Here is a 12,271-nt window from a genome sequence, read left to right as displayed (position 1 = left end):
ATAATAATAAGTCAATAGAAGAGCACAATTAAATGTGACATATGAGTAAAAGCAGTAATAACAATAAAACATAATAAAAGACCAGCAAGTATAGAGTGAATACAATGAAAGATAAATAAATAAATACAACCAAGGTTATTTAAATAAAATCACTAATCGAGTAAAACACAATAACTAGAGTAGACCAAAACCTTTGACTGAACTAGAAGTAAAGATAAAAGACAAATAATTGGATTAAATTAGATCATTTATTTCATATCTAGGTCTTTTAGGCATTGGGCATATTCATGAAACTGTGTAGGACCTAGTAGCCTCTAAAAACAATGGAGATAACAATTCATGTTTTTGTCTTTCTTTCTTACAAGTACACGGGGTTTTCACCATGTGGCTCATTTATGGATAAAAGTGGGCACTCATACACACACATGCCCATGAATGTGCGGCACGGTCATACAGAACTGTGCACGCGCGAATAGAGTCTGCAGCTGGTCAATGATGCTGCGTGCATGCGCGAGCCACTGGATAGTTTCCCAAAGTCCCGATTCAGAGGTTAGCGGTGCGCGGTTTCCCCCACCCTGAGGTAAGGCATCTTCTCCACTTCCTTGTTCAATGAATTCACACTGATTATTTGCTTTATTATGGTTAACTGTAGCAATGAAACTGTTTAACCAACGATGTTTGAGGACAGCATGTGCAAGATAAGTTTTCAACTCCGACCTTCGTTAATTTAGGCTATTTCATGTGCGAAGTCCTACAGTATCACAATGTGCTATACCATGGGGATAAAATTGACTTAAAATCTAAAAAGCCAACCAAAATGAGAAGATAATGTAAATTTGGGTAAGGCTAATATTTGCAGTTTGATCGTATGGTGTTAGGAGAGTAGCTTGTCCGAATTAGCTTGATGAATGCATAGACAGATGCGCCGTCAAATCAGTAGCTGGACAGGAGTCTGGAAACATTTGAACTAGTTCATCATACTGTTAAATGGATAGCGGGTAGAAGTAGCCCAAATGAGTAGAGAGTAGAGTACAGGAGCGGACAGGAGTAAAGTTGAATTTGGCTCTAAAGTTTTCTGTTTGTAGACCTCTGAAAGAACTGTTAGGCCATTTGGTCATTTTAAATAAATACAATATAGAAAATAGACAAATTGGCTTTCAGTAAAGAATTATAATCTTGTGGTTTACTACAACGATGAAACATTGCGTTATGGCACTGGTTGAAATAAACTCATATTTGTAATATATTGCAGTGACAAAATGTTTAATCAGAATATGCATTTGTTGAACCGGTTAGTAATAACAAAGTATGGATATGGTCTCTTTAATTCTTTTTTTTACTGAACTACCAAATTTAAGGTTTGCCAAGAATAAATTATGATCCCATAAAACTTTTTGCCAGATTTCTTTTTACAGTTCTGTTTCAATGCCTTGGTGAAATATTTTCTCCTCATTTAGAGGGGAACACATGTCATGCTTAAACATCACTCCTCATTTAGAGGGGAACAAATGTCATGCTTAAACATCACTCCTCATTTAGAAGGTCAAATGTCATGCTTAAACATCACTCCTCACTTAGAGGGGAACAAATGTCTTGCTTAAACATCACTCCTCATTTAGAAGGTCAAATGTCATGCTTAAACATCACTCCTTATTTAGAGGGTCAAATGTCATGCTTAAACATCACTGCTCACTTAGTCTCATGGTCATTTCACCTTAAGCTGAAGAAGGACTTTTTCTGAAATATTACACATTTTCCTTTACATCATTTTTATGTATCTCTATCTATTGTATCTATTAATGTAAGTATTTATCCATATAGGGAGAGAGAGAGAGAGAGAGAGAGAGACAGATAGATACTGGTAAATTGTCTGTGTATTTCTATATGTCATTATCAGTTTCTGGGATGGCATTTTCATCCTTCAACATGACATTGAAGAACACTCTTTGGCCAAACTTAAACTTAAGTGTCCCCTGTGTTGCACTCATCCCCACTACTCCAAGCACTGTGTGTTGAACCCTTGGGGTAGATCATTTCCGGTATGGTTGGTTGACAGGAGTTAAGGAGTAGTCCACTTTAAATGACCACCGTGGCCATATTCTACCAGGTGTACCAACCTGCTCTTTCTACGAATATGCAATGCTAAAACATTTCCCATGCTATTCTTTGCTTGCAGTAACCATCACATTATGTCTTCTAGGGCGAACAGATGATGGCATGGCTTTGAAGAGTGGTCCAGGGGACAGCATGAGGGCCCAGCTCTCCTGCCTTGGCCTGGTGCTGCTCCACCTCCTCCAGAGCTGGGGCCAGCTCCTGCAGTCTAGGATACCTCCGTCCACCTTTCAGTTCACAGACACCACCTACAATGCCACCATTTACGAGAACTCTGCAGCCAGGTCGTACGTCAGCAGCGAGGTGAAGATGGGGATCTCTGTGGCAGGCCGGCGCACCATAGATATCATGTACTCCATTGAGTCCGGGGACGGCGAGGGGCTCTTCCAGGCCGAGGATTATATCCTGGGGGACTTCTGCTTCCTCCGGATACGGACTAACGGTGGAAGCGCTGCCATTTTGAATCGTGAGGTTCAGGATAATTATACTTTAAGTGTGAGAGCCACCAGTAAGGGTGGCCTGGAGGCGTTTGCTAAAGTTAACGTGGAAGTTCTGGACATGAATGACCTCCGACCTTTGTTCTCACCCACCTCCTACTCTATCGTTGTTTCTGAGAGTACCCCTCTGGGTGCCAGCGTCGCCCAGGTGACCGCCACCGATGCTGATACGGGTTCTAACGGAGAGTTCTACTACTTCTTTAAAGAGCGAGTAGAAATATTTGCAGTTCACCCAACCAGCGGTATTATTTCCCTCATTGCCAGACCTGATGCTGACTCGCAAAGTAGATATGAACTTGAGATACTGGCTGTTGACAGGGGGATGAAGGTGTATGGAAACAACGGGGTGAGCAGCACAGCCAAAGTAGTCATCACAGTGGAACGGGTCAATGCGTTTGCACCACTTCTGAATGCAGTTGCGCTTACCCCATCTTGGGCAGATAAGGAACCAATATATGCGGTAATCACAGTGGAAGATTTGGATGACGGATTGAATGGAGATATAGAATGGGTTTCCATAATAGAGGGAGACCCCCTGGAACAGTTTGTTATTGATCGATCTGCTGTTGGTAATGAATACAGGATTAAGATGTCTGAATCAGTAGCGTGGGATAGATTTCCATACGGTTGCAATCTCACACTCCAATCGAAGGATCGAGGGGCGCCGCCCAAGTACTCCAACGTGCAGACTATTCAGCTGTTGATTGAGAAGCCACAGTCTGTCCAGGTCAGGTTTGAAAAAGACGTTTATAGTGTGACACTGAATGAGATCTCCCCACCTGGGACCATTGTTGAGACGGTGAGGATTATTCCTCAACCCAAAAGTGCGAGCTACAGCCTGACATACACATCAGAGTCGGATTATTTTATCATTAACAGCCGAACAGCCGTGATCACCACTTCGAGGAGATTCACCACGCTGGTCCAAGATGCGTTTGAACTTGAGGTGATGGAGGCTCGTTCAGAGTTGAAAGTAAAAGTGCAGGTTAGCATACAGGATGCTAATGACAACACTCCCATATTCACAAGGGCATCGTATGATATGGCCATCAATGAGAGTTTGCCAGAGGGGACTGTAATACAAGTGATATCTGCCACAGATACTGACGCAGGCGAGAATGGATGCTTAACGCACAGTTTGGCAGGCGTCCTGCCATTACCTTTTAGCATCGACCAGAACACGGGTGAACTGAGGATAACGCAAGAGCTTGACTTTGAGACTTCTGCAGAGACGTTCAGATTCGCGGTCAGGGCATCAGACTGGGGCTCTCCGTACAGGTGGGAAAATGAGGTCAATGTCACAGTGCGCTTGCTGAACATCAATGACAATCCACCTCTGTTTGAGAGCGTGGCATGCAAAGGGGTGATCGGACGGGATTTCCCTGTGGGGCAGACTGTCATGACCGTGTCAGCCGTGGACATGGATGAGCTGGAGATGGTCAAGTATAAGATAATGTCAGGTAATGAGCAGGATTTATTTAACCTAAACCCAGACTCGGGAATTCTCTCCTTACGCCGGTCACTTATGTCAGCTGCTGTAGGAAGTGGACAGTTCTCCTTGGTTGTCGTGGCGACAGATGGAGAGCTCTTTTCAGAGCCCACCTATGTGAATATCTCTGTCGTGAGGGGAGTGCTCCATCTAGAAAGTTCAGCTGCATAGACACAAAGATTGCTCAGATATTAGCTGAGACGCTCCTCAAAAAAGCCAGCGCCATGAACAAGCGCAGGATGGACGATAGCTACACAGACATCTTCTCCATCAACAGGCAGTCCCCACAATTTGAGACGTTTCCCTCCGATATCTTAGTGCGTGAGGACCTACCCACTGGAGCCAGTGTGTTTAAAGTCAAAGCACAAGATGGTGACACAGGCTTTAATGGGCGTATTATGTATGCAATATCCAGTGGGAATATTGACAGTTGCTTTAATATTGACATTGAAAGTGGTTTAATAACCATTTACCAGCCGTTAGACCGTGAAAAAAATGACCGGTATCTTCTTAATATAACTATATATGATTTAGGCCTTACTCCGCGGGCCAGCTGGAGGCTGCTGACCGTAAACATTGAGGATGTGAATGACAATAGTCCACAGTTCCTACAGGATAGCTACACTGTGAGGATCCCAGAGAACAGAGCCATCGGCGGTCAGGTGGCTCAGGTGACGGCCGTGGACAGTGACTTAGGTTCGAACGGAGAAGTGTTCTACACCTTACTCACCAGTGCCCCTCAGTTTGGCATCAACAGAGAGAGTGGCGCCGTTTATGTGACAGCAAAACTGGATCGGGAGACTGTCTCTGACTTTGCTCTGAAGGTCGAGGCAAGAGATAAAGCCGAGAAGGGCAACCAGATGTTCTCTGTCACGACTCTGCGGATCTTCCTGGATGACGTAAACGACTGTGCCCCAGTGTTTATTCCTAGTAGTTACAGCTGCCGGGTTCTGGAGGATCTTCCCATGGGCGCTGTGATTGCCTGGATACAGACGCAGGACCGAGACCTTGGCCCGGGAGGGGCAGTGAAGTACTCCTTGACCAACGACTTCTTGGGGACGTTTGAGGTTCACCCCGAAAGCGGGGCAGTTAGGGTGGCGAAGGATCTGGATTACGAGACGCAACAGTTCTACAACCTCACGGTGGTGGCAGAAGATGGAGGCTCACCGGATAAGCTCCAGTCTGTGTCTTACGTAGAGGTGGAGGTGGTGGATGTCAATGAGAATCTATTTGAGCCTTACTTCACAGACTTCGTCCTCAGAGGATTTGTTAAGGAGAACTCACGCCTTGGCTCAAGCGTGATGCAGGTGTCAGCCCAGGACGATGACAAAGGTCGAGATGGAGTCATCAGATACTCCATAAAAGCAGGGAGTGGCCTTGGAAGATTCTCCATTGATGAGGAGACAGGTTGGTTTACTCTCAGAACTAAAATGACAAACACAAATAATTTGAATGCACTCTGTTTCTCTGGAAACAAGAATTCATTGCCAGCCTGTTTAATGAACTAGATGATTCTCTGAGCAAAATATCTGGGGAGGAAGAATACTGAAGCTTAACCAGGATGTTTATAATTTGCCTTGTAGAAACCTATGTGAGTTTATGCACTTGATGAGGCAGGTGCTAGTTCTGGTAATCCTGAATTTGAATGCACTCTGTTTCTCTGGAAACAAGAATTCATTGCCAGCCTGTTTAATGAACTAGATGATTCTCTGAGCAAAATATCTGGGGAGGAAGAATACTGAAGCTTAACCAGGATGTTTATAATTTGCCTTGTAGAAACCTATGTGAGTTTATGCACTTGATGAGGCAGGTGCTAGTTCTGGTAATCCTGACTTGACACTGTACTGGTTAGACACAGACACAGTTTGCAACACGTTGGTTTGAGGTGAAACAGCAAAAATTGAGAATATTTGATTTAAATAGAATCGACTTATTTGTTTTGCCTCAGCGGAGTCACATACATTTTTTTCTCATCTTATTACCACACTTAATAACTTTTAAACGTCTGTAGTCTTTTTCGTCAGTCCAGATTCCAGAGCAGTGAAGAAATTTGCCGTATCTCTCTGCGCTTTATGTTTCTGTGTAGCCAAACGCCATTATTATAAGGTTAATAAGTATTGATGGGCAGAGCAGAGAGTAGCATTGGGCTCCAGTGTGGTGAAGCAGTCACATGTCTACTAATGAGGTTGGGCCAGCTAATCACCCTTCTGTTGTGCCGTCCCTGAGTGTAGCTGGTTGTATCAGGGCGTCCTGATTGGCATTGATCTTCCATGGATAATCAAACACATTATCAGCAGCCACAGGCCAGTGGTTGGGGGAGGGAGGCTGGAGAGGGACACAGGCTGTTTCATTTTCATCATTTTCTTCTTTTTTTTCAATGGAAACTAAATGCTGCTGTGCACTGAGAAGAGTCTTATAGTTTAGTTTAGTTTAGTCGGGGCTGTCATTGATTTCCTTTCGTCATACTTCATATTTGCTTAATGTTGATTTGAGGGGATAGAGTAGGTGCACCTAGACAAACCCTTTTAACATATTTTGATGTGACAGATGGCACATTTGCGACAGGCATTGCATCAAACTATATCAAGGCAGATAAATTACTCTGGAAGATTTTGAACAATTGCATACAGACAGATAGCCACTAATTGCTTTCTTTGAGACAAAGGTATTAATGCAAACACTCAAGGGAACTATAAGACAATTTGTGCATTGTCAATCTATACTGTGTACTATGTTCTATTTTCAAGTCAATACACACTTACTGGCACATTCAGAAATATGAGAAAAGGATAAACCATAGTGATCAAATATAGATTTTATCTATCTAATCTATCTATCTTTCATCTTTTTCAACTCTCATTGTCTTGAAGATGTTTCTGGATTCATCACTTACAAAAAAAAAGCACCAGACTAATGCCTAACATGAACACTGTTCCCTGAAAGGTTTCCTCTATTTCTCTCTCATGTTTGATGTTCCCAGTTCTGTTTGAAGTGAGGCTTTGAGGTGAGGATTCTGGGATCTGACTTTGAGTATGTCTGGACACCAGAGAGGGAATGTGGATCTCACACTAGGTGTCAAAGTTTCATGTAACTTTTACAAGTTTTAATGCGTGTTTGGTTTCTCTTCAATGCCTGATTTATGTATGACAGCCAAAACCTGTTTATGTGAAAGATTGTATATGTGAGATCCTGGCTCTAGATTGCAGTATTTGCAAATCTGTCATGCCATAGGATTTTGGAGATCGAATGTAGATATTGATGTAGCAGAAGGATGGATGGCATTTATACTGAAGAAATGTGATGGCATCTTACCATCTCTTAAGCACAGATCGATCTCATATAGTAATATGATTTAATGGCATTGGACGGCTCCATGCATTGCGCTCCCTGCCTCTTCACACACACTTCCATTCAGCATTGAGATTTCTCAAGGGCAAAAGGGGTTGGAGTTCACTTCATGAATGCAACTCAGCTACATCTCCAATCTGATTACAATTTCAGCACTCATGGTCGTAAACATGGTTTAAGCTGCTTTGCTCCTCAAACATACAACATTCAAGCTGTCTATGTTGCCCTTTATTTTCCTTTTTTCTTACTGTAACCAGGATTTGGGGTTTTCATATGCAGGTTCTATGAATACCTAATCAAACCCTGTTAGTATGTGATATGATGTTCTCCTCTTTGGTGCAACTCTGAGTGTTTTTTTTCTAATCTCACTCTTTTGCCCGCCTGCCTTATACACTGAGGAGTGACTTTCTGGCTGAGTACTCCAGTGTGTGGTGTGGCACGAGCAGGCATACCGATCGACAGCACAGCGCAGTACATCACAGCACATCCGTGGCCGCACACCCCCACCCCACCCCCACCCCCTGTCAGAAATAGGTCACACAGTCAGCAAACTCCCCCCTTCCAGAGGCGCCACTCATGTCCACATGAGGAAGTGGCGTTCAGGGTGTCTGGTCAGGGTGGGCCGGTGGTCACCACGGTCACAGAGATGTGCGGAGACGGCACTTCAGTCAGACAGGATTAGCGGCGTGCCGTGCTGAAGGCCTGAAGGTTGTGTGGTAGTTAGTGTAGGAGCCCCCGCGGGCCGCTGCTGCAGCTGATGCAGATGCTGTTGTTGCGTCTCCGAGCCCCCCCTGGGTGCCTGCACCCCTAAGTCCGACAGATTCGCTGTGAAGTCAGCCGAGTAATGGTTGGCACGGCAACCAGGGTGTCAGATGGCGTGCCCTGTGTGCCCGTCCAATGAAATTTGTATCTGCTATTCATCTGAGAATGTGTCACAGAGACAGAGTACAAAAAAAATGACCCTCTCTCTGGAGCTCTGTAGGACTAATGCTGAATTTGAGTCACCTCTCACCTTGTCACCTTTTACAATCGACAATTCTAACTTCTTATTATATATTATTTTAAGGAGAATGTAGTGAATGCAGTAACTTTGCCTGTAGCTGGTGGACTGCCTCCTTACATGAGAAACAAATGGCCATAGCCCCTTTAGTATTGTCACCTGCACATGCCAGCTCAAACCTTGATCACTCTGATGTGCTTCCAGTATTTAAGGCGTAACTGAGTTTTCAAGCAGTCACACTTCACAGTACTTTTACACAGTATGGCTTAACTTGTGTGCTTGCAGGCATCATCTATACAACTGGTATGCTGGACTGTGAGACCCAGGACTCGTACTGGCTGACGGTGTATGCCACGGACAGGGGCGTGGTTCCCCTCTTCACCTCCATCGAGGTCTTCATCCAGGTGGAGGACGTCAACGACAATGCTCCATTGACCTCTGACCCCATCTACCACCCGTACATTCCGGAGAATTCTCCCAAAGACGTGTCAATCATTCAGATCCAGGCCGAGGACCCGGACGCCACGGCGGTCAACAGTCGCTTATCCTACAGGATAACGGCAGGGAATCCACAGAACTTCTTTACCATTGGTCAGAAAACAGGTGAGAGATTGACCTTCAAGCTCATCTTCATGGAGGAACCGATTGCTTTCAGAGACCTGAGTTGGTGTAATGTAGTGCAGGAACTGACGTGATTAGCACATAAAACAGCTCAGTTGTCTTGAGCTGACCTGTAACTCCAGTTGTCTTGTGATCTCAACAGTGCACTTACAGAGCCAAAGGTGTCAGTAGTTTTGTGTGTGTGTGTGTGTGTGTGTGTGTGTGTGTGTGTGTGTGTGTGTGTGAGTGGCTCTGTGTGACTCCATGTGGCATATGTCCATTCATTTAATTGCAGTTCTCTGACCGAGAGTGATAGGCAACACATCTGGTCCCACTGATGCATTCTTGGGGCTATGTGTGTGTGTGTGTTTATGAGTTTGTGTGTGTGTGTGTGTGTATATGTGTGTGTGTGTGTGTGTGTGAATGTGTGTGTGTGTGTGTGTGTGTGTGTGTGTGTGTGTGTGTGTGTGTCTGAGTTTGTGTGTGTGTGTGTGTTTTTTAAGTTTGTGTGTGTGTGTGTGAGAGTGCGTGTTTGTGAGATTGCGTGTGTGCGCTGTTAATGACGCTTTATGACCTAGTTGCGGCAGTATAGAAAATTAAATTGTACAAAAGTTTGGTGTTGTCCTCTCAATAGACAGCATCAGAGCCATAAGTATAGAAGACACAATAACTTTGGGCATCCCCTTTTGTTAAGTGAAAAGGGGTTAATACAATCACTACAATTATCTCACAGCAATGAAATGAGTCTTCAATGTTAATAAAATGTTACATAAACGTATGAACTAAAACATAATTGTGGCACATGCTCAGGGGTGTTCATACTTTTGCACACAACTGTACGTCAGTCAATACATGCATATCGATGTGACATGACAGATATGATATTGACACTATGGCTGTCAAGGTGATCATATAGATTTATTTCCTCATGGTCAGATCTGTTCCATAGAACAGTGGTCTACTGTAAAAGCTCCGCATTGGTTATGGTGTCTGTTTCCAGTGGATCAAGTTAAACCTCCATCTCTATTTTCTTTGGACTTCTTGGCTTACAGTGTAATGCAAGTGATGGATGTTCTTGCCATTTTGAATGAAAAAAGTCTACCCTTTTTGTTTATTCTCCTGAAAATGTCACAGGATGTGTCATGGAGCTAAATGTCTTTTTCTGCTTGTGGCATTAGTTTCATGGAATGCTATCTATCATTCTATGAATTATTTTGATTCTTTACCAATTTAAAGGCAAGAGCCCTCGGCCCTGGGCTCTGTAAAGCTCCCTGAGAAAATGTTATTGTTTTGGCGCTATATACATCAAATAGAATTTAACTGAATTGATAATGACACTATGCCTTACAAAAGTAATCATATGGATTTCTGCCCAAAACAAAAGCGTGGGAAAAAAACAAGGTGTTGCATGTTGTTCCCACAAAGGTCAAAGGTTATGGAGGATTTCCATGAACCCTTCTGTGCTGCCCACTCCAAAACACCACTACTGTTATTCAGGCGTCCAGCAGTCTCCACCAGAACCCTGGTCATGTGTAAAGTGTGATGCCTAACCGTCTTGTACTTTCTGCTCTGTCCACTCTCCTTTGAGATGTGGGCACCAGTGTTTTTTTGGGGGGGAAAAAGTTTTAGCTCGTGCTGTGGTTTATGTTTGCCTTTGTCTTTCAGGACTTATCACAACCACATCAAGGAAGCTGGACCGTGAACAGCAGGCAGAGCACTTCCTGGAGGTATGGGTAACGTAGTCTGAATGATTGTGCGTGTTATTAACGCTCGAAAGTTGAAGAGTTTTGTAGGCTAATCCATAATCACAGTGGTAAATATTTCTAAAAGGCTGTAGCAGAGAAAATGCCCCTCTGTCAATGAAACAGGCATTAGCATTTTGCCTACTGACGCTAGCCCTATGGGCCACAATAAGATGAGAATAAGACGTCAACAATGTATTCAAATTAACATACTTTTATGTCAACATGTTTAAAGATATATAGTTGGAGTTACATTTTGCTTTAAGTTGAACTGTCTTGCTTTTATCAGCATAAATGGTGTATTATTTGTATTTGTTTATTATGTTAAATTTGTATTTGTTTATTATGTATAGTTTTTATAATTTTATAATAGTCTTTATTTTCTTTTTTACACTTCTATTTCATGTATGTATTAGAGTTGGCATCTTTTCAATTGAGGGTTTTACTTAATGTGTTTCCAGAAGCTTAAATAAAGAGTTGATATTAGCATGTGCATTAGCAGGGAAGTGGGTATGTTCTCTCCTCTGTGTGGAGACGCTGCAGTCGGGTGTGTCACATGACCGTAGACTTAGACATGTTCTGCAGTCAGGTGTGTCACATGACCGTAGACTTAGACATGTTCTGCAGTCGGTTGTGTCACATGACCGTAGACTTAGACATGTTCTGCAGTCGGGTGTGTCACATGACCGTAGACTTAGACATGTTCTGCAGTCGGGTGTGTCACATGACCGTAGACTTAGACATGTTCTGCAGTCGGGTGTGTCACATGACCGTAGACTTAGACATGTTCTGCAGTCGGGTGTGTCACATGACCGTAGACTTAGGCATGTTCTGCATTTGACATTAATCTCACTGTACAGTTTGGTAATTCACTGTCTTTGTGCAGTTATCTGGGTAGACAGTACTGTATGTATGAGCAGTGTGTTAGATATATTCTGTGTTGGGCGTAGATATGTTCTGTGTTGGGTGTAGATATGTTTTGTGTTGGGTGTAGATATGTTTTATGTTGGATGTAGATATGTTCTGTGTTGGGCATAGACATGTTCTGTGTTGGGCATAGATATGTTCTGTGTTGGGCGTAGATAGGTTCTGTGTTGGGTGTAGATATGTTCTGTGTTGTGCGTATAGATCGACTTGTTTTACAATCTGGTTAGATACATTATTTCTGCATTTATCAGCAGTTGTCTGGGCAGACAGTGCGCCAGTATTTGTATGAGCAGTGAATTAGATATGTTCTGCGTTGGGTGTAGATATGTTCTGCGTTGGGCGTAGATATGCCCCACTTGTTTTACAGTCTGGTGAGCAGCGCAGGCTGACCGGTAATCAGCAGTAGTGCGTGTCAATAGCACAGGCGTGCTCACCCGTGAGCTTTCCCACACGTGGCCAGGGAGGAGAGGGGAGTATTGATTTCCCCTTCCCTGCATGAGTGCCCTGGGAGCAGCAGAACCAGCCGCATGGGAGTTCAAATCCCTCAATCCCCCTG

The 12,271-nt window shown here is 43.6% G+C and overlaps 1 pseudogene; it reads left to right on the top strand.

Annotated features, from left to right (window-relative positions):
- Positions 1-500: 500 nt before the first annotated feature.
- On the top strand, positions 501-10,773 carry LOC122130684 (annotated as a pseudogene).
- Positions 10,774-12,271: the final 1,498 nt, after the last annotated feature.

Source organism: Clupea harengus, unplaced genomic scaffold (assembly GCF_900700415.2).
Source record: "Clupea harengus unplaced genomic scaffold, Ch_v2.0.2, whole genome shotgun sequence".
Lineage (NCBI taxonomy): Eukaryota > Metazoa > Chordata > Actinopteri > Clupeiformes > Clupeidae > Clupea > Clupea harengus.
The sequence above is the reverse complement of the archived record's forward strand: the minus strand, read 5'-3'. Positions and strand labels throughout refer to the sequence as shown.